The 27,891-nt window shown below is 36.5% G+C and overlaps 1 protein-coding gene and 1 long non-coding RNA gene across 3 annotated transcripts in view; both read left to right on the top strand.

The window, feature by feature from the left end:
- Positions 1 to 27,891, top strand: part of LOC149547534 (alcohol dehydrogenase-like 6) — a 116,055-nt gene that overhangs the window by 64,460 nt on the left and 23,704 nt on the right. The window lies entirely within an intron of this gene.
- LOC149547535 (uncharacterized) lies at positions 27,041 to 27,395 on the top strand. The gene is made up of 2 exons (XR_016353878.1): positions 27,041 to 27,079; positions 27,327 to 27,395. It is a non-coding gene; the product is annotated as an uncharacterized LOC149547535 (long non-coding RNA).

Below are 27,891 nucleotides of genomic sequence, written 5' to 3'. Positions count from 1 at the left end.
GGAAGATGTGGAGTCCTTTGCTGATTGGTTCATGAGCAATTTCAAATTGCTACGAACATAGACAAGATCTCCCAACTTTCCGGACAGCAGCTTGTTCCTCTTTTTAGAATGAATGTGGTCAAAACAACTCCAATTCCTCTCACATGCTGATGAACTTGCTCCCTGACTCAATACTCTAATAGCAAAGCGCTGTAGTTCAAGAGTTTGTGCCCCATAGCTCATCCACCATCTAGACCCAGTTACGTCAGCTCGTGCCATGTCATATTGTGCTGCTTGCATTCCAAACATCCCTTCTGCATTCTTGTATCTCCAACATTGGTCCCTGATCAAAGCTGCAGTGTTTTGATCCGGCTCATACTTGCTAATGGCATCATAAAGCCCTACCATAATTTCACTGTCACTTTGTCTATCAATACGAAATAACTTGGGCTCCAAATAGCAAGCTGCTGCATGTAGAGGTGTGTGCATCATTTTCCACCTGAAATCAACTGCCTCCCATATCTCCATGTAGTCTGCTTCCACATTCTTCAATGCTCTCTGAATGGATTCTTTACAACGGTCCATACTTTCATAAAGCATGCCAAGGCAAGGAGCGTCACCATCCACCATACGAAGAACCTCAACAATTGGACCACATATGTTCAAAACCTTTGATCCACTTTCCCAAAAATTGCTGTTTAAAATGATTTGCTCTATGTTCTTCCCCTTAGCACTTTTAGAAAGTGCTGAACCTTCCCACTCATTAGAACAAATCACAAATCTCAAAGCTGCCTTTTCTTCAATTACTCTCCTCAATGTGATATAGAATGAAGCAAACCTTGTGTCACAAGGCCTCAACAACTCTCTCGATGCATGTTTCCTGTAAAGACTCAAGGTGAGACGATGGTTTCTAATGAAATTTGCAACTGATCTCCCTCTATAAATTGCTTCATGTATCCATGGGAACTTGGCCAAGTCACGAAGCAACAAATCCAAACAATGGGCTGCACATGGGCTCCAATAAATCTATGAGTACTTCTCTACAATCAGCTTCTCAGCTCCCACACAATTCGCTGCACTATCAGTAACCACCTGAACCACATTTTCTACCCCCACTTCAATAATAGCTTCTTCTAATATCTAGAAAATATATGCTGAAGTTTTCTTTTGATCGCTCGTGTCAATCACATTCAAGAACACAACTCCTTCAGGAGAAGCCAACAAAACATTAATCAAAGGCCTCTGACATATATCTGACCACCCATCACTCAATACAGTACAACCTGTTGCCTTCCAAGAGGCTTTGATCACATCTAACTTTCTTGTCACTCTGCCTTTGGACCTCTCTAAAAGAGTTGTTCTCAAAGCTTCTGAAGATGGAGCCCATGCATCATCAACCTCTTGTCTCTCTATTGGTTTCCAAAAGCTATTTAATGTTCCACTCTGTTTCATTGAACCTATGGATGTAGACTTGAGAAAACTAGAGGACGACACAGATGTGAACCTAGACACATCATCTTGAATTCTTTGTTTTTTCTGTATCTTTTTTCGGTCAGCTTCACTCAAAAGGGTTAGTTCTCTCTCTATATCAGCTACCATTGCATCAGTCACTTTTGGACATGCTCTAACACCTCCTCCTGTACCCCCACTGATACCAAGTAAGTGGTCTCCTGCCCTTGTTAGACTTCCTGTAAAATCTTTCGTACAATTAGTACAATAGAGTTTAGCACCATCTTTTGTCACATATTTCCATACTTCAGACTTTGATTTTTTCGGAGCCATTCAATTACAGCCTGCATGATGCAAAAGAAAATTAATATTAAAAAACAATCAATATTTTCTTGAAAACGTGAAAAGGAAATATAAGAAATAATTATTTCAAACTCTGTAATGAAACATGAATAAATACTAAACTTTATTTTAATTAACTAGATACTAAAATAACCCTTTTAAACTCTTATAAAAAAATTAAAATATTCTAAAATTAAAAAATATTAAACTTAAAAACTAAGTAAAATCTATTTGTTTTAAAATATAAAGTAAATACATAATACTTTTTTAATGTTTTAATATACATTAGCTTTTTATTTTATATACAAATAATAAATAATAAATAAAAAGTACAGTATAAATAAATTAATAATATTTATTATTAATAACAAATAATGATATTAAGTCAAACTATTTTGCACTTTAAATAAATAATACATACAAAGTTAAATAATTACGCAAAGGAAATATTAAAAGCTTACGAATATTAATATAATATTTTAATTTAAAAATTTATATAATAATTTAATATATATAAAATTCTATTGTTTATTATTGTTTTATGATAAATATTGTTATATTTATATTAAAATACAAATCTAATATTATTTGATGATTAAAATCTTAATATTTTATATTAAAATAACCTAATATTTTTTTATTAAAATATTCTATTTTTTAAAAATCTTAATATTTATAGCTTATAACTCTTTATGTATTATAATATTTTAAAAACTTTTTAAAATAAACAAATTTTAAAAGTTATAACAATAAGTTAATAACAATAATAATAATAAACAAAAATTTTAAAACATAATTTTAAAACATTATAATGTTATAACATTTATAAAACTTTACAAAACAAATGTAGACGCAGGAAGGAATGAACAATGGTGAATGATTTTCAGTGCCTACCTGAGACCTTTGCCGTCCACGTGAGCCTCCCTCCTCCCTCTGCCATTCGGGTGAGCTCTGCCGTTCACGTGAGGTTGAACCAGTCACTCTAGCGTCTAGCCTGCACTCGAGCGTCCAGCCTGCAGACAGATTTTCCAGCCCCAGCAGCAGTTACAAACAGGCGTTTCAGCCTCTACAATAGATGACCAGCGGGCATTTCAGCTTCAGCGCTCAAATGATAGCCTTAGAAGCCTCAGACAGTGAACACCAAACCCAATAATTTGCAATGACGGAAAGCCTTTTTTTATAATTTTTTAAAGTCGAAAACCCTAAAACAGCCCAGAATAAAATAATATTTATGCAAAACGACAACAAAATAATAGCCGTACGAACTTGAGGCGAATTTTTTGATTTTTAAAATTCTTTTTTAGGGTTTGCCAAATTTCGAATTTCAAGCCGAAAATTCGGCGAACCTTGTGACACAGGTTGTACCACTTGGTATATTGAATATACAATCTAGATTTTTGATATTACTTTCTTTGGGGTGTTATTACATTGTGAGTGACATGGATAGTAAGTTCCTTAGATTATTTTAACAGGAACTCATTAGGTTGAGTTGTATTGAGCTCACTCCTAGCAATAGCTGTCAGTCGCAAACTAATGGCCAAGTAGAGACAGTAAGCAAGTGGGTTGAGGGTTGTGTGCAGAATTATGTGTCAGTATAAAAAAAGATTGGATCAAATGGCTGCATTTGGGTGAGTAGTGTAACAATAGCACCTACCACATGATTGTCAAGATGTCTTTGTTCATGATGTTGTTTGGGTATGGTTGATGTGCATTTTATGATCCACCAACACTAGAACAAAATATCACAAAGTCTTATAATCTTTTGATCAAAACCGTATGTATGCTAAGATTGTGAAAGATCATACAATGGAGTGCAAGGTTCCTTTTGTGTCAGTTTGTGACCGTGGATAAGCTCAATGGTAAATGTCTTTTTCTGTTTATCGTGGCGGGCCTTACGTTTGCATTTCTCAAGTTGATTTCGCACATAGTTACACCGCCCTGGTGGACAGGGGGATAGGTGATGCAGAGGGCCTAGGATTCTATCCAATAACCACTCTTAATTAAGGTTCTAATCTTGAAACATCCAATGTTTCTTGTTTCTTGTCCTTTCCACCAATCCAAGCCTCCAAGACTCTTCCCCCAGCCTCCAAGACTCTTCCCCCAACTTGCCTCCTAGGTGTAGTTGGTTTGGTGTAGACTTAATCAATCCCCCTTCTAAGGCACTAGTCCTACTAGTCCTTCTTTCCCTTAGAACCCTAACCCTCGCTTAGGATCTTGTTCTTCCACTTCCTTGGAGTCTACTGATGTTGTAGATACCCTCCATAACCTTCCTGACTTCATTCAATACTTCTGGTCACAACAACAACCAAAGAAAACTCAATTTCTTCATATAGGGCTAATTAGGCCTATTAGCTTCTAGGTCTAGAAACCCTGTTTTACACCCTTACTTCAAATTCTTCCAAACAACCCCATGAACAACCTTAGGAATCTGAAAGCTACCTCCTAGCACTCCAAGATTCCAAATTTTTAGAGCTTCAAAACACCCATAACCCTATTCACCCTTAAGCCCTTGTTTCTAGCTTATGTTTTAGGCCTCCAGTCCAGTCAGCATTGAAAAACTCCTAGAACTCTTCAAACCTCAAATCAATCTTCCATTCCACTTGCACATTCAAGGTAACATCCTAGGGCTTCTGGACACTTGATTGGTTTGACCCAACTTGTCATGGGCGTGCTTTGCAACAACTTTTCTAAACCGTCCTGGCTCACTTACTCCCAGCAGTCAGCCTAGGGCATCATTCCATGGCAAGGTAACCAAACACAAAAATGCAAAACAAAGAAAAAACTCTATGTACAATGTCTAACCTATCATCCCACAAGGTTTCAACCATTTTCTACCGTGGATGATTAGGTTAGGTCCATGTTTGTAGAAACAACCCTGTGAAGGAAGTTCTCAGACCAGTCAGCAAGAAAATGTTGCAACTTGCAAACCTGATAACGTCAACCCAAGTTTGAATATGCAAAAGAACAAAGGAAACCTATTCTATAAAAATCATACGCTTAATCTCTTGTGCTAATCCGTACACAGCCATACTATAGCATTAAACAATGAAAAACTCAGTAAACTGTCCATACAACAGGTCCACACGTGCAAAATCTGATGGTAAACCTTCGAACCCTTCCAAATATGATCCCCCATGCCCATATACCCGAGCATGGGTAGTTACAACTTCCCAAACCACTAATTGCAACTTTTTGCGAAAATTGCAAAAGTTGCTCAAGCAACTTTTTGAGCAATTTTTTCTCTTTACATCTTTTGGCCACATGGGTCCACCTAGGACCATTCTAAGATCTTGGAACATTTTGAGCAACTTTGCAACTTTTGAGCAATTTTTGCTCTTTACATCTTTTGGCCACATGGGTCCACCTAGGACCATTCTAGGACCTTAGATAAAATACCTAGGACCTATTTAGGCAATCAAACACCTTAGTTGCCCATCCCTAATCAAATTTGACCTATTAAGCAACTTTTTGCTCATTGAGCAACTTTTGAGCAACCTAGGACCTAGTGAGCAGTTTGGCTCTTACATTTGGACTAGTTGCACTCCAAGGACTCTTGGAACTTAGTTATCACACACACACACACACCCCCCTAATTAACCCCTAACAACTCCAAAAACCAAAAATTAGGGAGCTGCCCTACACCAACAACGGAACGGGGGGACAAGTTTCCAAGACGGGGGGATAGAGGTGCCTTAATTTGGGGACAGCATGGGAATGGCGGGCGGACGATGACAGGGGATCGGGGGGGTTGTATATACTATACATATGGTATGTAAAATGCTAGTTATGAAAAGATGTATTGCAATATAAGATATAAAGATGTAAAAGAGTAAATACTTAAACATTTCATTGAAGGGGAACATCAAACATTGAACATAAATAGTCAAATCGACAAATAGTTAACACTGAGATGTCCCCCATCCTTGGCGGAGGTGGTGGAATCCATTAGCGCTACTGGGGATGGGGAAATGGAGTCCTCAAGTCCCTAGTGCGTTCGTGCCCCTAGTGCATGGTGCAAAAAGGGGGGGGATGCGTCCTCGTATTACTATGATTTCACATGAAATTGGATGTGGGAGCTATAGAAATATAGTACTAGTTTTGGATTTTCACAAATATGTGGGGAGTAAAGGGGAAAGAGTTTAGGAATTCTATTCTAATCCTAGGGTTAATGACGACAGTAAATAGTGCTTTTATGGACAAATCCAAAATAACCAAACTTTGCTTCACCAAGATAAACTAGAACCATACAAGAACTGGTACAATCTTCACTGGGTTATGCAAATGATTTTCATACCACAATGAACACTATCAAAATGAATAATGCACATTGAATGATAGGAGTTAACTATCCATAAAAGTGAGGTTAAAGCTAACTCTACATAATCATTTGCAATCAATAAACAAACAAACTTATGAACTATGAAATTCATCAAAACATCACTGTTCTCTTCATTGAAATGAAAATACTTTAACCGGTCTAATCTAAATGAGGGAATAAGAGAACAAGCAAGCACTAAGACAGATCAAGTGATCACCAAACTTCAATGATAACTTTATCGACTTAGTAGCTTATAGCAACAATCTCAAGATTTCGTCCTTTACAAATGAGAAATGAGGCCTTTATATAGTTTCTTGATTACGTTGAGTGGCTTAGATCAAAATGAAATTAATGGCCTAGATTTTGCCACCTTAGTCCTTATTAAGGCCAGGGCAAGTAATAAGGGGTTCACATGGACCAATAAGGAGAGAGTCACTTCTTTAGTGAGGTAATAAATACCCACTATGCAATAAATACACCTATGCCCAGAATAGCCTATGTTTGACCTTGTCATTTGAATGCATGGAATTTGCTCAATACGATCTCCAACTCGTCCACATTGATACTTGAGATTGATTCCTATTTGAATTCATGGGCATCATCTTTGGCTCAAACTTGTTCAAACTAATTTCCTAGTCTAGCAGAATGTCTTGGGTTGTGTGAATAACATTTGAGAAAATGGAGAAGATGTCAAAGTCATCCTTTGTGAAGTAGCTCAACTGAACAAACTTTTATAGCGTACTTTTTAGGTTGTTTGCCATTATTTCATTCTCATCCAACCTCATTGATACTAGTGATGCAACTATGTTGGAGATCCCTTGTTGAATATTCTCAACTACCTTTTTCAATCGAGTAGATTCCTTGCTGAAACACTAAAATATCTCCTTTTCCATGATTAGTATGCTATACCACTAGGCAAAGTCATATGCTTCTTTCTCACCAGTCCATCGTCACCCAACATTTGTTTGGGAGTCTCAGTTAGATTCTGCAAGTGTGAGATCACTTCATCTCAATAGGTATGTTCATCTTCCCACGACTCATCCATGCAATGTATCCTAGAAAGGACAACCAATGGCCTTTCATGAATTTGCACTAGATCATCACCAAATCTGTATGCCTCATTTTGGATTCCCTCTACCAAAGCTTCTGCATTATGAGAAATCTGTCTGATTCTTTCGATATCCTCCACTGGCTTAGCCGAAAAAGCCATATAAGGAACACAAGCTTGACCTTTTCTCATCGGATGAGATAGACTATTTAGATATTCTTACAAGGCCTTGTTCTTGCCTTCCATTTTTTGATATTTCACTTCTAGTTTTCTCATATTATCTTTGATTGCCTATGTAGAATCCTTGATCTCTTTAATAACTTCTTCTCAAGAGGCATGGTCTAGATCAAACTTTGTCATATTGTACTCATCAATACTAATCTGATCCTTTGTCTTATCAATTGTAGACATTGCAAAATATAGAGTTCTAGATGTGGGCTTTCCTTTGATGCCCTTTGTAAACTTCTTGGTCTTCCCTTTCTCCATTGGTCTGTTGACTTAGTTCAGTTTTTCATGCAACTTGAATTCTGGGTCAACCTCTTTCTGCTGACTTCTCAGCAACCTTTTCCTTAACCACTATAGAATGGTAACATCTCGATCATTCCAGGATGACAATTGCTCTCATATCAATCTCTTCCTCGGCTATAAGACTTTCTACTATCATCTTGTGGGTCACCACCTTTGTAATAGGAATGTTCATCTCTATAGTAGGAATTTTTGCTTCTACCGTAGGAACCTCTATTTTCATTATTTCTCGTTCTAAGATAGCACCGAGACTTTCCTTAGTGGCAACATATTTCTCTCTGCTTCTTTCTTGGGTAGTTTCTTGATAGATTGTCTTGCACTAGCCTGGTCATGTGATCTTGTTCTATCCCTTATTTTTGCTTGTTTCTATTTCCCCGTTGACAAGACCTATCTCTTGTAAATGTGAAGTCCAAAAGGGTGAAGATAAAGAAGTCCCTGACGTTTTCCTATTGTGCCGAGTTCTTCAATATGAAGGTTAGGCCTACTTATTGCTCACACTTCTTGAGCAACACCCTTACTTTTCTTCGCTCGACACTTCCTAGCGAGGTTCCTCCTTCAATTCTTTCTCTTGGAGGCCGCCTTGATCTCTCATCCCTCAATAGATGATGACCCTTTAATTTATATGTCAAAGCTATCCTTCAGAACCTTTAGCGTGTTAATCTATCGCGTTGATCTATCGATCAACCCACCATTTTTTGTGAATTCTAGAACCAATGCAGATAATGAATTAATATCTGATATATCCTACTATAACCAATCGTATCGATGGATGGGCCTTTCCTTTTTTGGGTTGTATCACTTTTGGATCATATTGATATCCACTTCCATTTGATTAGGCACTTGTAGGATCTTGCATGCTTTGACCATACTGAATGACAACTTGGAACACACCCTCTTTCTGATCTCATTTTCATTTCTAGCGCTGTCACAAATTTTTTTGAGGTGCATCTGGTGCTGGTTCTATAATGTCCCCAGTTGGGACCTTACATACTTTTCCCTCAAATCCCCAATTAGAATAATGAACTGCACTTAGAAATGCAATATTTCTATAATATAAAATTAATTGTAATTACCAATATTGTGGTTTGGACATTGCAAAGATGGAAAACCAATAGAAGAAGTGAATGGGGAGCCCTAAAAGCCTATATTTATCATGCTATATGGATATATACTTTGGTGACACTTTCCAATTCTCCTTCCTCACTGATTCCATTTGCTTGCTGATTGTGATATAAAATCTCCCCTTCCTTTTTAGTCTATGGTGAAGGCTATTAAATATTCCTCCAATAGGCACAACTATGAATTCTTTGCTGTTATGTTATTATATATATTCTTACTTTGCAATAACTATACTTAGGTAAATATAGGGTATTTATATTTCTTATAAATATGCTCTATTATTATAACATGTTTAACATTTATGCTCTCATTATATATATACAATACATCTTATATGTAATAATGTAATATTTGTATTTATAATGATGTTAATATATAAAATATATTTATATTATAGTTTTTTTTTGAACAATAATATTGACTTTTTATTAATATCAATAAATGTTTTACAAAAGGTGCCACATTTCTTAGCAGACACAACTCAAAAAAGGCTACAACCTAATATCATCTATAATCCATATGCATTCATCTATGACAGATAAAGATCCATAAATAGATCATTAAAAAAACAATCAAAGTAAGAGAGCAACCAAAGGTCCTACGTTTTGCCTCTAGCCTAGGTATGTGAATGAAGGGTCATATCAAAGGATGGTTCCTTTGACCTCTCCTTTTTCCTTTTCACAATCTGTCATCCATCTTCTACTCGAGCAGCTTTAGTCTCCCAACCAATAAAGCTATTCTCACTGAACCACTCTTGATCCTCTACCTCTGATACTTCTTGTTGGGCAAGTCCTTTCTTAGCTCTATTTATGTCATGCACTTGGGAACCCAACAACTTACATTTCTCTCCGCCCACAAGAGTACCCACACTGGTATTATGTTGTAGTTCCCTTCCCATTGCCATCAACACAGAGCTAGGTTTTCTTGGAAGCACCCCTTGCTAAGTGGACCGTGTATCATTTTGTATTGTCTCCCCCATAACAATTCGGGAGAAGCTCTTTTATTTCTCCCTTTCTTCTTTACTGTATCATGTTGCAGAGTCACATCTTTCCATCACGAAACATCCTTCAGTGGCCTCACTTTGTCACATTTCACAGTCATATGACCAGTTTGAAAATAGATTCTGCATCTAAATAATATACCTTCCAATCATTTAGAGGTATCAATCTTGATATTAACAAGAAGCTCTTCAACAGTTTCCATTTCCACTAAGACGTGCAACAGTAGAGTGATATAGATTGGAGGAATCCTCATTTACCTTCAAAAAATTTCCCAGCAAGTCCCTAATGCCTCAAGAGAAGTATTAAACCATAAATGAAGGGGAAGGTTAGGGATCCTTACCCAGATTGAAATTTTGTCAAACACTCAAGCAATTGGGTTGAAATCTGTATCCCAAGGTTTCAACTTCAACGCAAACTTCTCTTCCCAATACCAAACCCAATCACATAGAATATTGCTCCTATCTTGAATCTTTTTAAAAACTATAGTGAAGAAACCCTTAGCTGTAGGGTATATCAGAACCCGACCAGAGAGAATGGGCTCCTAGTTGTTAGCTATCCAGGTTCGCAATTGCTGCAAACTTGGCCAAAGTCCTCTGAATCGCTCACTTAATCCCATCTTTGAAAAAGATGAAAGATTGTGAGTTAATTTTGTGTTTGCAAGCTCATCCAGAATCAGTGAAAGCTCTTTGGTAGAAATAGGTAAGGGCTTTACCTTTGGTGGACCCGACTTCTTACCAAACCTAGCTATAATGGGACAAGATGTGAATAGAACTGTGACCCCACTTTGCTAGCCTATTTGTCTCCATTTTTTGTGGGTTGAGCCTCACCAAAAGCTGAGTGATTGCATCCAAAACAATAATCTATGATCCATGTTGTGCTATAATGGAAGGGGACACCATTGGGATAGGATTGTCCTATTCCAAGAGCACCCAAAAACCAAAGTCGGCTTGTTTTCTATCATGCCCAAAAATTGGGGCAAAAACTCAACAATTAGAAAAAAAAGAAAAGTTAAATAACACCATGTTTAACACATACTAAAAGGCTAATGACAACTATGTTGACACACACATATTGACATAAAATGCATATCATCATGGAATACTTAGTAGAAGGGTGATAACATGGTACAGTAGTTTCGAGTTAGAGGGTCTAGGTACAAAGTTGAGTTCCAGATTATATCATATAAGAATGCAAGGTCGGTATACCATCCTACTGCATGGGTTCAAAACCCTAGGTTCCAGTACTATAGGAACACCTAGGTCAGGTTAAATAAATTGGTTGATTAAACCATAGTCAAAATATGACATAATGTTCGAGGGTATTTAGATTTCATTATTTCTTTAGTTGAATTTGTTTAGGTTTGAGTTAGGTTAAGTCCAAGTAATTCATGTTCTGACATCTCAAAATTTCACCCTTACAGGGTGCATTCGGGTTCAAACCCAAATTGTTGACTAAGTCAACCTTACTTTGACCATTCCGTAAGGCACATTATTAAGTTCATAAACTTTCATAAGTTCTATAAGGTTATCAAGTTATTTCATATTCATTTGATGTGCCGGTTCAATCTCCTAGGTGAACCGGTTTTGGATCTTCGATAAGTTCATCAATTACCTTAATACTTAACTCCCATTATTAAAATGAACCATTATACTAATTGAAATCATTAAATATTGATTATTAAGTTATCCACAACCTTCGTTTCATCCTTAGATCATATTCCTAACCTCTATCAGGTTATCAACCTAATTCTGCATTTAAAGGTTACTCTATCATAACATACTAATACATAATTCCGGATATTATCATAACCTAATTAGAACTAATTAAAAACATTATCATTAAACTAGTCACGACATACACTCATCTTCAAACATACCCCAAACGTCTTAACAAGTTATCCTGTCAACTTTTGTCCTCTAAGACTTTTGAATATTTACACCCTTAAGGATAAAGTTACTAGATCAAGCCTTGAATAATTAATTATTATTTTTTGATAAATATCCTATCTAGAAATATTGAAATCTCAAGTCATTGATTAATAATTCAACATTATACAACTTAAATCCACAATCTCGTTGACATTCTTTATTACTATCCCATTTTAACACTAATCTAAAGACACTATTGCCAATGACCCTTGATGGAAACCTTATTTAAATATCAAATTATAATTTTTAACATACAAGTTCATTTTGTAGTATTATCATCTACTAATTTAATAAAAATATGACTCACAAAACACTTTTTTTTTTTAATCCAAGAATTACCATCTTTTAAAATTATAATAAGAAACAAACACACACTAAATTAAGTCTATAGCTCCCTTTTTACTCAACTAAACACAATCTTCTAAAACATACTTATAAAATTTTTATAATCACCTGCGTGTTCAACCAACATACTCTATTTTTAACTAAACTTAAATAAAATAGAAAAGAAACTAAACAAAATTAATCATAACTAAACATACCTCTATTCCTAAACCCTACTTTCTTATCTCTAACTATCCAAACCCACACCACTTTGACAAGTGGTCCCAAACCCTTACACACACTTCCCCACGCTATTGCACATCACCCAAGTGGCTATGACACTTCCCAAGCTGCAAGCCCATCCTTGGGGTACGTTGGGTGCATAGGGGATCATGATGGATGAGGTGGACATCTCTTCCCCAATCACCAACAAAGTAAGATATTAAATGCTGCATTCCTCATGAAAGATCCGCCCACTGTTGAAGACAGCAAATGGGATGTGGAATGATACGCATGGCAGAGGTCAGAAGGAAAATCAACGCATGGGGAAAGGAGGAGGAAACCTTGGTGTTTGGGAAAGAGTGAAGGTGGTGGGGAAAAGTTAATACCATTGTATTGGCTTTGCATTTAATTCAAACTGCCATCCTATCAATACATCCAAAACAGCAAGAGGAGATGATGTGGGGTGGGTATGCATGGCAAGGAGAAGACAGGTTATGTCATCACATTTGTACACCTCTTTATGAGCTCTCTCATCACAATGGGATATTTACAAGAAAGGAGGGGCAATAAAGGTATGTTGAAATAGTATATACTTTGCACTTAAATTTTGTTTGACTTATTACTTGCCTACTTGCAGACCTGCGTCCCAATTTGGGGAGGAAGGGAAATGTGAGTGGGGGTGGGGACCATGGATGTCCCATCCCATTCTTCTTAAATGTTTTCAACTATACATATGATTTTTTAAAAAAGTCTTATCCCTCCACTTGCAAAAGTGATGATGGGTATTTTATATTTACTTAAAGATGTCCCCTAATTTTGAATTATTTGTATATTACCTTATTGAAAAAGTTAATTTGAAATCAAGGTGAAGGTATCTAGGGAATATTCCTTGTTACCTTTTTGAATGTAAAAAGCTCCCATGTATTAACCAATATCTTGTAGATGCTCATTTTGGGTAATTATATATTTTTTTGAAACTTTTATTTTTTTGCGAGAACTTTTCAAGGGGATTTTGTGGTAAAGTTTCAATATAGCTAAGTGTTATTAGGGACCTTATTCATGTGTTTAGAGTATGTTAATAGTGTGTTAGCTTATATTCTGTTTTTTTGTTTAACCAAATTTTGATAATCCAATTATTTCAAGGTGGCAATTTTAAATACAACCAAGGTAACCCTACTAATTGAACATCAAATTTGAATCCAATTTCCTATAGAACATAGCCATAATTAAATATAAATAGCTTCATATAACATCAATACCTATAATAAAATTGAGCACTTTGCATTTAGAATTGAATTTTCAAAGGTACAAGAAGTGAATTGTGAAACAACTACATTTCTGCATTCATCCTATACCAATCAATTACAAGGGATTTACAATGAATTCCGTTTAACATGTTCTCAATTTTTACTATCAAGTTTTATAGATCAGGATCATATTTCCCCTTATTACAATAACAACTGCATTAGGAAGATTGAAATCCAATAGATCCAATAGACATCCAACTTTCTTTTTATGGCATTTAACAAGATTCAATGGAATCACCACAAGGAGAAGTCTCCATGACAATGAACTCAAGAACACCATGACAATTCTAAATCCGGTTGTGCTCCATATCAAGGTACTATCCAAGCAATTTGCAAATACAAAAAGACAACCATGGAGAGCTCACCTCCCAACCAAGGCCTCGATGTGAGGCCACACGTTGAGCTTAGGAGAACCAGTAATCGACTGGGTGACATTTAGACAATCACAAGGACACACTCAACAAATAGCTCCCATCCAAGGTTTGCACAACTGGTTTCAAAATGAACTTGAGTAGGGAGAAGGTGGATTTTTCCAGGTAGGAGATGTCAATCACGAACACAAATCATATGCCTCTTCCAAGGCTAATAAATCACAATGAACTTCCATTCTTTCTCTCCCTTTTTCTCCCCAAAAAAAAAATCAATTTGTATTGACAAGTAAGGGCCCATAACACCTTACTTTCTCCCTCTCCTCAACATGAGGAAAGACTTTGCATTGACCTGGAGCCCGACTAAAACCCTTATCCCGTACATGGCCACTTTTTCCCTATCCAAGGGTGAGTAATGCCGATACACCTTTAACAATTTTCTGAACAAAACCAAAAGGAAAACATGAAAGGAAAGCAAATAGAAAATCCACAAATACCCATCCCTCACATGTTCCAACACAAACACGAAATACACACATGCAAGAGATTTATATAAGCAAGCAATGAACAATGCATGAAGAACATGGCCATGAAGAATCCTACCCTCACAAAGGTTATGGCAATGGAGTTTTGAGATGAGCTAAATCCTTCTTCTTCTTCAATTCCAAGTTTGACTTTCTCTAAATGTAGAGAATGGGTGAACAACCTTCAACTCTCAAAATGACCACTAAATTGGCTTCTAAACTCACTCACCCAAAATGACAATAACTCTAGACTTGACTTAAGCCTTCTATGGTCTTCCCACTTGTTCCTACCATCAAGACTACCTTTTAGGAGAAGTGTAAACTTGACAAACCTCATGAAGATGGTCAATTTTCGCACTAAAGGGAAAATGAGATATTTTAGGGGTCATAAATATTGCTAGGAAGTTCTAGAAGGGTGGAAAAGGTTCCCAACCCATACACATACCACTTGGGCACTTGGATTACATTAAATTTGGCCTCTAGGATCATTTTAGGACCTATATAATTGACTTAAAATATTTGATCTTTTAAAAACTCTAAGAATGTAACCTTTCCACTAAACCTTAATTAGGGTAATTAACATAGATTACTAACTTAATAAATCTTCAGGTAATGGGTTATACTGCCAATCCTAATTAACATGCTGATACACATATGCATATTATGAGTGTCAAGTGACACCATAAGATTCATTGTTACATAACATTCAACACCTTACAAAATACAAAATTATACACACATATTAAGATTATGATACAAATAAAACACTGGACAACGAGGTTCAAATCACTTTATTGGATTCAACCTTAGTCTTACAGTTTTCACATAGGGTCAATTAATGATTCTTCGATAAATTCCATGGTTAATTATCTTGCACACTCATTTCGAATATCAATAGTTTGATAACATCACATTCATATATTTAAACCAAATTTGCATAATCACATTGATCAAAATATTAAATTTTTTATTTAAATAACCTTTCTCATTTCTACGCACATGTTTAATCATCACAAAATCATATTTGAATCATCATAACAAATTCATTAGTTCGAATTAAAATACTGAAATAATCATCGTAATGCATATGTATACCTAAAACATCATAAACATCATCAATAGGGCATACTGAACTATTTGAATGCATATAATCTAATCATCAAGGTACCAAATCAACATCATCATCCTAAGGTGAAACACCTCATATCATCGTTAGTACAAATCAATGTTTAAATAGTTGAATCAATGTAATAAGTCTCGAATCACAGAGTAACAAACATGAATGTATCAACTAATCTCAATTTCCATTAGGACATCTAAACCATAAAACGTGATTTCATATCCATTCAAATCTCCTATAATGGATTTAATAGAGAAATTCATATTGAATAAGTACATACGAGGAGAGGTCTCACATTTCCTGCTAATGGCTGTGAAATGGAGGAAATCTCCATTTTGAAAGAAACCTTCTGCCATTGTAGTCATTCCAAAAAAATGGACCTGTTATCCTTCAAATTCCCTCCCAACAAAGGCAAACTTGGTTGTGCTGGTCTAGATGGGAAGGATTTAGATGGTTTGCTCAGGAAGAAAAAGCCCTAGCCCCTGTCGCAAGTGTTCCTGCAGAGCCATTAATTAAGTATTAATAGAAAAATAGCTAGGGATGTTATGTATTTATATTATTGTTATTTATCAAATATATGTATTATTTATTTTAATAATATAATTGATTTGATAATAAACTATATTATATTTCAAATATGTGAGGTTTGGTTTATTCATTGGAATGTTATTATTATTTATTTTTATGTAATATTTGTAGGTTGCTTAGTTTATTTATAACAATATTATTAATATAGTATTATTATTATTATTTTACTATTATAATCTTTGTTTATTACTAGGTCTTCTCTAGGGAAGCAGTCATGATAGTCTGCCCTTCCCAAAATTGCTTGTCCTCAAGCAATTGATGTGCGAGGCTTCTATTGTGTGATCATGATAGGTTCATAGCTTGGGTTCATTCTCTACCTACACATGGACAATCACTTGGAGATACAGAATACACGTGAATGTATAATAATATAAAACATAGCAGAACCATATATTTGAATGCATGAAGACATGGAATATACATAGAGTATACATATTAATGGATGAATACATGAGGTGTGCACAATGTATACACATGAATGTGGAAGCATACACAGTGTATACGCATAATGCAAACATTATTTTATTGATCAAACCTTGTAATCAAATAAGTTGAGGCTGGGAAAGTTTAATTCATCATCATATTCTTCCTACACAAAGGGAACACAAGTTAGCATATCTATATAATTCCAAAATGTGTGTATACATATTACTATCATTCTTAAAGAATTTGAATATAAATAGTTATGAAAATCAAAGTTTGGAATAACTATTTTCCATTATGTATTATAATATTTACGTTTATTTCTTATAAGACCAATATGAATGTATAGGCTAGGTCATCTAAGGTTGGCCAAGGTGATCTCACTAAGCCCCTGGGTAGAATTTTGGCCCCTTATCCAAAGCTTCCCCCAAAGTGACTTCAATGGGTGCTCACCTTCCCTCATTATGCCTAGGTGCAACACTTTATAAGAACAATATTTATGTATAGGCTAGGTCATCATGCCTAGGTGCTATACCTCATTAGAACAATGTTAATGTATAGGTTAGGCCATCATGCCTAGGTGTTATACCTCATTTGAACAATATTTATGTATAGGCCAGGTCACCATTCTAGGTGCTATAGCCCATAAGAACAAAATTTATATATAGGCTAGGTCATCATGCCTAGGTGCTATATCAACAATATTTATGTATAGGCTAGGTCATCTAAGGTTGGCTAACGAGACCTCGCTAAGCCCTTGGGTAGAGCTGTAATGTCCCCATCTTTTTAGCGTTGTAGTGGAGTTCTTAGCCTTTACATTCTCCGAAGGCTAAGTGAAGAAATAAGGAGAAATTGATTAAACTAATTCCTTATAAAGTCATTAAAAAAAATTAAATTAAAAGGTGACTTTATATTTAATTATTTAATTTTCTAGAAGCACAATTAATTGTTGTATTGCAAGGGAGAAACTTCTCGAGAGTGCATTTTCTAGAAATACAATTAATTATTGTATTGGAAAGTGGGAAGCTTCTAGAGAATGCAATTAAATAATATTTTATTTTCTTTTGGAAGGGTGAAGGAAAAAAATAAATAGAGGTGAGAGCTTCATTGTTAAATCATCTGATTATTGTGAATTGCATTTGATAAGAATTTGGGAGAAGAAACTAAGGTTTCTAATTTCAGTTAGCCATTGGAGAACGTCAACTCTTCAGTGTTAAAACCATTTGTTAAAACCATTTGAGGTGGCGAAATATCCACTAAATTTGTTATTCAGGAGAGCTTCAATTCAAGAGTTCTATTTGTGCTTAAATTGGAGAATACATTTTTATTGGCTGCTGCAATACGCAAGAATGATGCCGCGCTACAGTACTTATGCTTGATTCATCTCCATTCTTGGGCATCACTATTGTCAGGTTCCTCTTGCAACTATTAGTAGTTAACATTGTAATTTTTAGGCATATGATTTTGCTGTAATAATCCAGAATCAGATTTTGGTATTATTGTAGTCATTATTGTAAGCCCATTTGTCTTGGCAACTCATAGCAACATTGTACATGAGAATGAATTCAATAAAGGAGATGCATGTTGCATACCATGTATTTAATGAAATGTCCATCTAATAGCATATATGATCAGCATAATAGTTGTATGTCATTTGTTTGTCAAAATGTCAGTTGGCTGTAGGTATGCATTCCATATATAGATTCCATGTATATGCATTGAAAATACTAAAAGAACTGCACTTGCATTTAAGTTCATTGTAAGAGGCATTGTAATATCATTTGCGAACATTTTAAATTTCTTAGCATTGAAAGGTAGCATACAAGTGTTTGACAATATTCCTTGAGCTGAAATCAATCAATTTGGGCAAGGGATATTACATTGGTATCAGAGCCAAATCTGCCATCCTGAGGATTTAGCAATTGCAAGCCACCTGGGGTTGGCTCTTACAGATTTTTCACTATCAGGCAAGCTTTGTTTGATAGGGAACAGGATTTTATCAGGCAGCCAGACACAATGGGTGATAGGCAAGAGCGTAGCCCACCAAGAGACAATACGAATGAGGATCGGGAAACACGGGAATTTTTCAGAGCAATGGTTATAGGACAAGAGCGAATGGCTCAGGCTTTGCAGGCACTCACCACCATGGTTGAGTGCATGAGCCCATAATACAGACAAAATTTGAAACAAGGGGATAACAAGAGTGTAGTGGGATCACCTAGAACTCATAGAACTCTTTCCAGAACAGCAGACAGGCCCACACGTCCTACTTTTGTTAGAGAGGAACTAGTAAAGGAACCAATAGAGGAAGTTGAGGATGAGACATTTGTAGATATCCTTATAGCTGCAAATGATGAATGGGAATTATTGGCACAGCATGTTCGGGAGAGGATGACCTTTGAACGCTTTGTAAATCAGAGGAGAGAACATTACAGGTCACTCAAACAAGATAGGAGGTCTAGGGGTCAAAATAGTGAGCTGAAGAGGGCTATAGGTAAGCTTATTATGCCTACATTTGATGGGAGTGGTAAGATGACAGCTCAAGCTTGGATTCATAAGCTTGACACATTCTTGGCACTGAGGCCAATGACAGAGATTGAAGCTATCAATTATGCCACTTTGCATTTGGAGGGAGTAGCACATGATTGGTGGTATCATGGTATGGTAACACTTCAGCATAATCAGGTAACAGAGTACTAGGACTTCGTGGATAGGTTGGTTGAAAGATTTGACAAGAAAGATTCAGAGGTTTACTTCTGGGAATTAGCACAGCTGAAACAAACAGGCAACTTGGAGTATTTCATTGGTGGATTCTAGCGGTTGGTAGTCATGGTGCCAAACATTTCAGAGCGTAGATTGATAGTTCTTTTCATCGAGGGCCTATCCGAACCACTAAGAGGTTAGATAAAGGCATTTGATCCCATTTCTTTATAGGAAGCTATGAAAAAGGCAAGAAGTATGGAACATGCAGTCCCAACAAACAAATTTCAGTCCAAAGGAGCATCTTCTAGTAAGGATAACAAACTATTTAATACAAAACCAGAGGGGACTGATTTTAAAAATGATTCTAAAGATAAAACTTCAGCACTTTTTGACAGGGAAGCATTAAATGATTTGAGGAAGAAAAAAATATGTTTCTATTGTAAGGGATCCTATGATGCAAACCATGACCTTCCTCGTAGACCAAAGGGAAAAGCTACCAGAGTTATGTGGGCATACTATGAGGAATTAGAATCAGATAATTCAGAGCAGCAGTCTGATATAGAGGAAATTGATGGTGGAAAAAAGTAAGACAAGGCTGAAAACTTGTCTAAAATGGAGTCCAAGGATGGGGAACGAGATGGTCAACTTAGGGAAGCTCGTCTCACTAGTATTAAGTAGGAAGGATCATTTCGAATGAGAGGAGTACTTGCTATGTAGCGAGTTATAACTTTGGTTGATACTGGTGCCACTCATAATTTCATTGATGCTAGGTTGGTGGAGAAGCGTGGCATACAAACAGAGGAGTTTGGGGGAATTAGAGTGAGGGTAGCTGATGGCTATGTCCTCAATTATGATCGTAAGATCATTGGACTCCCATTGGAAGTTAATAATTATGCCTTTAAGGGTGCCTATGGGACATACAGATATAGTCCTTGGGATGAGTTGGTTACATGGTATTGGTGGATTCACTCTTAATCTCAAGAGATGGAGATGAGGTTTAAAGTGAATGGGAAGACACAAATTCTTAAGGCAATCAGGGATAGTGATTTTAGAATGGTCTCTTTTTGGAGGATGGCTAGATTGATTCGACATGGTCAGGCAGAGTGGGCAGCAGAGTGCATGTTAATGCCATCACAAGAGGGATAGTAGAAGACTAAATATCCTTCTGATATTTAGAAGCTTAGAGTTTAACACTCTAAGGTGTTTAGTGACATTCCACTAGGTAGACCACCAGACAAGGGTATTGAGCACATCATTGAGTTAGAGGAGGGGGCTAAGCCCATCATGATTACACCTTACAGGTATCTGAAGAGGTTGAAGGATGAAATTAAAAAAACCATAAAGGAGTTACTTGCTATGGGCCACATTAGACCAAGTAAGTCTCCTTTCGCTTCTTCGGTGGTGTTGGTGAAGAAGGATGGGACATTGAGGATGTGCATTGATTACAGGGTGTTCGATAGGAAGACAATTAAAAATAAGTACCCCATTCCCAGGATCGATAAGTTGATAGATGAGCTTCATGGAGCTTGCTTCTTTTCAAAACTAGATTTGAGATCAGGTTATCACTAGATCAGAATTAGAGAGTAGGACATCGAGAAGACAACCTTTAGATGTCATTGTGGCCATTTTGAGTTTGTAGTTATGACATTTGGGTTAACTAACGCATCTGCTACTTTTTAGGCAACAATGAATAGGGTTTTCCATCCTCAGTTGAGAAAATTTTGTCTTCTTCGATGATATCTTGGTGTACAATAAATCTTGGGAGGAGCACTTGGTTCACCCTGACACGGTGTTGGATATATTGGGCAGGGTCCTTGTATGCAAAGGAGTTGAAATGTGATTTGGATATGACAGAGTTGTTGTATTTGGGCTCACATCATCAGTGCAGAAGGCATACACATTGATCCTGAAAAGATTTGTGCCATTGTCGAGTGGCCTTCACCAGTGAACCTCACACAATTGAGGTGCTTTTTGGGATTATGTTGTTTCTACAGGAGGTTTGTGGATGGATATTCCAGGCATGCAACACCCTTGACAGATTTGATGAGAAAGGGAGCTTTCTTGTGGACTCCTAAGGTACAAGAGTGTTTTGAGAAATTTAAGGAGTTAATGACTTCCTGTCTAGTGTTAGCGTTACTAGATTTCAACAAACCTTTTGAGCTACACTGTGATGCTTCTAGAGAGGGCATTGGAGCGGTGCTTATGTAGGAGAAGCACCCTATTGCTTATGAGAGCAAGAAATTAAGAGGGCCAGAGCGGAGCTTCAGCATATATGATAAGGAGATGTTAGCCATTATGCATGCTTTGGCTAAATTCACGCAATATTTGGTAGGTAGCAAATTTTGTATCAAAACCGATCATAATAGTGTAAAACACTTTTTGGGGCAGCGAGATCTCAATGATAGGCAGAAGAATGGGTGAGCAAGTTATAGTTCTATGACTTTGATATTACATATTTTAAGGGGACATAGAATGTAATTGCTGATGCTTTATCACGTAGGCCCCATTTGAGCTTATTGACAAATATATCAAAGGATTGGAGACTCTTGATCCTTGTAGAGTATGCAAAGTATACGTGGACAACCAGATTCATAAATGGAACTATTGAGGACAGCAGATACACCCTTGTGAATGAGCTCATCATTTACAAAAGGTGAATATTTTTGGTTCTAGGCTCAATAGTGAGGAGGATGGTTCAAAAATCTTTTCATGATTCACCTATCGTAGGACATCTTGGTTTCTACAAAGTGTAATGGTAGATTAAAGAGTGCTTCACATGGAAAAGGCTCAAAGTATAGGTACTTCAGTATGTTAGGGAGTGTCCCACCTACCAGTAGAATAAGCAGAAACACTTCTATCCAGCCGGTTTACTTCAGCCACTTCCGATTCCTGATAGGAAGTGGGAGTGTTTATCTATGGACTTCATCACAGGACTGCCTAAAGCCCAAGGCAGGGATTGCATATATGTGGTTGTGGATTGCCTTATAAGGTTTGCACACTTCTTTCTGATCACCGCTACATACGTTGCTACATAGGTGGTAGAGTTGTTCTTCAAGAAGATATTCAGATTACATGGCTTACCTCGGAGCATTGTGAGTGACAGAGACAACAGGTTTATGAGTCACTTTTGGCAGGAGCTATTCAGGGTATGTGTGACAAAGCTCACTCCGAGTACTAGCTACCACCCTTAGACAGATGGTCAGATAGAGATAGTGAATAAATGGGTGGAGGGATATCTTAGAAATTATATAGCAGGGCAACAAAAGGCATGGGTAAAGTGGATTTATCTCTATGAGTATTGCTACAATACCACTTATCACATGTCTATTCAGATGTCACCCTTTACGGCCCTATATGGGTATGAGGCACCCAATTTTATGAATTTTTTTTTAAGTGACAGTAGAGTGCCCAATGCACGTGATTTGTTACAGGAGAGTCAAGACATTGTTAAGACTCTCAAGGATAATATAACCAAGGTACATAATCAGTAGAAGCAGTATGCAGACCAGAAGAGGACTGAGCGAACTTTTGAGGTTGGAGATATGGTGTATCTTATGTTGTAGCCTTACCATCAATCCACTCTCAAGAAGAGTGGTGCTGAGAAACTTAAGCCACGATATTATGGTCCATTCAGGATTATTAGGAAAGTGGGAGAGGTGGCTTATGAGTTAGATTTGTCGGTAGAGAGCAAGGTGCACAACGTTTTTCATGTGTCACGCCTCAAGAAGGCGCTAGGACATCATATTGTTCCTTCTACAGTGCTTCCACCCTTGGATGATGAGGGAAAATTGGTATTGGTGCTAGAGGCTATCATTGATTTCAGGGAAATGAACTTGAGGCAGCATACTATAAGGGAGTATTTGGTGAAATGGAAAGACCTGCCAGTAGAGGATGCGACATGGGAGAATGAGGAGATTTTGCAGCATCTGGACTTGAAGTTGCTTGAGGACAAGCAATTTCAAGGAGAGCGGACTGTAATGTCCCCATCTTTTTAGCATCTCAGTGGAGTTCTTAACCTTTACATTCTCCGAAGGCTAAGTGAAGAAATAAGGAGAAATTGATTAAATTAATTTCTTGTAAAGTCATTAAAAAAATTAAAATTAAAATGTGACTTTATATTTAATTATTTTAATTTTCTAGAAGCACAATTAATTATTGTATTGCAAAGGAGAAGCTTCTAGAGAGTACATTTTCTAGAAATACAATTAATTATTGTATTGGAAAGTGGGAAGCTTCTAGAGAATGCAATTAAATAATATTTTATTTCTTTTTAGAAGGGTGAAGGAAAAGAATAAATAGAGGTGAGAGCTTCATTGTTAAATCATTTGATTATTGTGAACTGCATTTGATAGGAGCTTGGGAGAAGACACTAACTTTTCTAATTTTAGTTAGCCTTTGGAGAACGTCAACTCTTCAGTGTTGCAACCATTTGAGGTGGTGAAATATCCACTCAATTTGGTATTCAGGAGAGCTTCAATTCAGGAGTTCCATTTGTGCTTAAATTGGAGAATACATTTTTGTTGGCTGCTACAATACGTAAGAATGATGCCGCGCTATAGTACTTATGCTTGATTCATCTCTATTCTTGGGCATCACTATTATCAGGTTCCTCTTGCAACTATTAGTAGTTAACATTGTAATATTTAGGCATATGATTTTGCTATGATAATTCAGAATCAGATTTTGGCATTACTTTAGTCATTTATTGTAAGCCCATTTGTCTTGGCAAATTTATAGAAACATTGTACATGAGAATAAATTCAATAAAGCAAATACATGTTGCATACCATTTGTTTGACAAAATGCCCATTTAATAGCATATATGATCAGCATAATAGTTGTATGTCAATTGTTTGTCAAAATGTCAGTTGGCTGTAGGTATGCATTCCATACCTAGTTTCCATGTATATGCATTGAAAATACCAAAAGAACTGCATTTGTATATTAGTGCATTGTAAGAGGCATTTTAATATCATTTGCGAACATTTTAAATTTCTTAGCATTGAAAGGTAGCACACAAGTGTTTGACAATATTCCTTGAGCTAAAATCAGTTAGTTTGGGCAAGGGATATTACAAGAGCCTCAACCCTTAGCCCAATAGCTTTCCCCAAAGTGACTTAAATGGGTGGTTTCCTTTTGTCATCATGCCTAGGTGCTATACTATACTGGAATGTTATGACATTGTAGCGAGGTTCCATAGCTTGGCTAGTCTAAACCCAAGAGGGAAACATATCCCTCTTGTCTTGGAGATCAATCCTATACCTCTTACCTACCTGGTCCTTCTTCCTCCAACTTTGATGGGTGAATTTATTTTTAGAATGTTTTCATCATAAAGGAATGTTAATATGTCACAGCAAGGTCCTTGATTAGTCTGTCCAAGAGTGGAATACATTCCTGCTACTATTATTGTCTTCTTGCTTGAATTTCCTCATGTGCACTCATGCTCTATGACCTTTTTCTCCATATTTGAAACATGTTCCCTTAAGAAAACTCCTATCTTCTCTTCTTAGTTCTTTCCTTTTCTCTTTTCTTGTTGTTTCTAGTCACCCTTTGGTGCTCTTGCTATTGGATTTCTTTCTTGTGGTTCCCTCAGTTCCTTTGATCCGTTCTGTGGTCACTTATTGGCCATTGATAAATTTCTCTTTATCTTATCTATACTTATTATTTGTAGGGTAACCTCGTCTTCCTCAGTATGAACTTTCATCTTTCCATTCTGATTTTCCTTTGCTCAGATCTGAACAAGATCTTGCTCCTTTGGTAAATGTCCTGCCTCTTTGAAATCTGCCACCTCTTCCACTTTGTCTATGTTCTTTTCTCTTGTTCAATGTCTCCTCAACCTTTATGGCAAATTGGCAGCTTCTTCAATATTTTCCATCTTAACCAAACTAATCTCATAATGTATAGATGTCCTTAAACCATTTAGGTATCTTGCAATTCTCTCAATGAAATCTTCCATATGTGTAGATTGGATATCCAACCTATAAATTTTTTTGGTATACTCCTTTATAGTAAATTCTTTTTTCTTTAAATTCTGCATCTTTGTCAACAAACTGCATCTTCGTCAACAAACTAACTTGATAATCACCAGGCAAGAATTTACTCTTCAACTTATTCACCATCTTGTCCCATGACTTGATTTTTTCCGTTCCTCGCTTTTGTCTATCTATTTGCAAATATTCCCACCATAGTAATGCATGTCCTCAACTTAGTGCTAGCAATTTTCACCACCTTATTTGCATTTGTACCTTTATAGTCAAAATACTTTTCCGTCTTAGTAATTAATCAAGCAATTCATCTGAATCTAGCTTACCATCATATTTAGGAAAATTGAAATGTGATCTTGCATTATCTCTAATTCGGGCTCTTAGGAATCTTTCATCCCCTTGCTCAAGTACAGGTTCAACATCCCCTGCAACTGCTTCCTTAGTCTTTTCATCACTCACATCTTTAAAGGTCTTCCTCTTCTTTGGGCAATTTCTACTGCTTCAAGTCTAGCAGTAATTTGTCTCAACATATTCATAACTGCAGGATCTACATCTCTCCTTCCATGAACCATTTTGCTACCCTCTGCAATTGTAGGTCAGATCTCAATTTTTCCACCCCACAACAAATCAACTATGGCTTCTCCACTTCTGGTTTAGCAACTCAATTCCACAAGAACACAAACCTTATCCTTAGATGGAGGGACCTCAATGAGATCCGTCCAAGTGTGCATAAAAAGTGAACACAACAAAACAACAAATAGGAAATTGAATCATATTTAGTTGGTAATACACATGCCTAACTACACGTCAGGCCAATAAGTCTAATTGCTCGAGAAACTTTGGATGTTGATATTGAATTCAATCTTCCTACTATAACTTCTACCACAAGATTACTCCCACTCAAGAGATCCATTACATCACATGTATAGGCATCACAACATACAGATCAACCTTAAGATTGGTAACTGTTGATGCTAGATGTTGTGAGTTTTTCACATCATCGCTCCAAATTCTTTGGGGACCCCCCTTTTCTTAATCGCCTCGGCAAATTTTTGGATTGTCTAAAATTTTTGAGTTTTGAAAATTTCACGCCTTGGCACCTTTAGGACAAATGTGGGGAGGCTTAGCTTATTTTCACCCGGTTTCAACTTGATTTTCCAGAGCAACCAATTTCATCCTTAGGCCGAACAAAATTTTGAAGAGCAATATTTGGCAGGATAAAATTGTAAATTTGTACTTAGATGTTTTCTTTTGAAAATTTGGATATAAATGCGTAAATTTAAAAAATCTTTCAAAAGAAATTTTTTTGCTAGACTTAAGTTTTGGAAAATCTCAAATTTTTCTTTGGTGAAAATTTTAATTTTGTTGAAATGGAGCTAAATTGCAAAAAATCGATTTTTGGTTCTAGATGCAATTTTATTTTATTTTTATTGGCATAGCAAAATCGATTTAGAGAGAAATTGCAAAAAATTGGTTTTAATAGATTAAAATTGCCTTGAAAACTTTTTGCCTTTAACGAAATTGGTAATTTAATATTGAAAAAATGGCTTTTGGTTAGCCAAAATCCAAATTTAATGACATATTAATTACTAAACCCTCATTAAATGGAAATATTTAACACCCTCAAGGCATTATTTAATTTCTTTTTGCAATTTGGAGCTAAATGGCAATTTAAAAGTGCAATTTTCCTTTTGGCAAAATTAAATTTTGAGCTAGGTATTTAATTATGGGCCATGACTTGATTTAATTTTTGTTTTTTTGTCTCCTCCAGAACCAAGTCGGCCAGCTTAGAGGGAATAGAAATTGGGTATAAAGGAGACCTCTCGCCCATTTCTTTTTCACAATTCATTTCTTCCTCTCCTTTGTTGAGCGAATTTCCTTAAGGAGCAGATTTTTCCATGCTTGGTGATTTTGTGGAAGGCAGTTTTCTTGCATTTGTTGGGCGATTTTGCTTGCATTTGGCCATTTTCAGGCCTGGCGATTTCCTTTGAGGGCAGATTTTTGTAGAGTTTAGTGATTTGTTCTCCTTTTGTGGGCTGCGATTTGTGCCTTAGGTGACATTTTTGGGCGAATTGAGGACTTCCATGCTTGGGCGAATTAAGACAAGGGCAGAACTTTCCACTCTTGGCATTTTCTTGAGGCAGATCTGATTTTGTGACATGGACAATTCATGGTGAAGGTCTGATTTTTTTCCCTATTTAGGACTGCATTTTTTATATCAGATTTGGCAATTTTGTTGGGAGAAGGGATGCATATGAAGGTTTGATTTTTCTTTGTTGGGCAAGTGTTGGATAGTTTTAGAGGTTTAAATTTCTAATTTGCAAAGGGATTTGGAGTTCTTGAGGTTTTGTCCTAGGTTCCGAAAAGTCGCTGTAAGATTATTGGTTAAGGTGAATTTTCATCATCTAGAGTTGCAAGGGGTCCTTAAGCTAACATCCTTCTTTCGTTCTAGTCTAAGGATTGCTCCTCTTGGTTTTTCTTACCTTTTGGTCCACCAATCTACCATCCTATAATAGGGCGACGAGCATGGCGGATCTTAGTGCGAGTAAGAATCCCAAGCGGGCAAACACTAAGAAAGACAAAGAGGATATGATGCCCAAAACGCCCTTCTTCTCGAAA

This window comes from Cupressus sempervirens, chromosome 7 (assembly GCF_028749045.1).
Source record: "Cupressus sempervirens isolate cs-2001-9-10 chromosome 7, ASM2874904v1, whole genome shotgun sequence".
Classification (NCBI taxonomy): Eukaryota; Viridiplantae; Streptophyta; class Pinopsida; order Cupressales; family Cupressaceae; genus Cupressus; species Cupressus sempervirens.
This window is presented reverse-complemented; position numbering and strand designations above follow the sequence as displayed.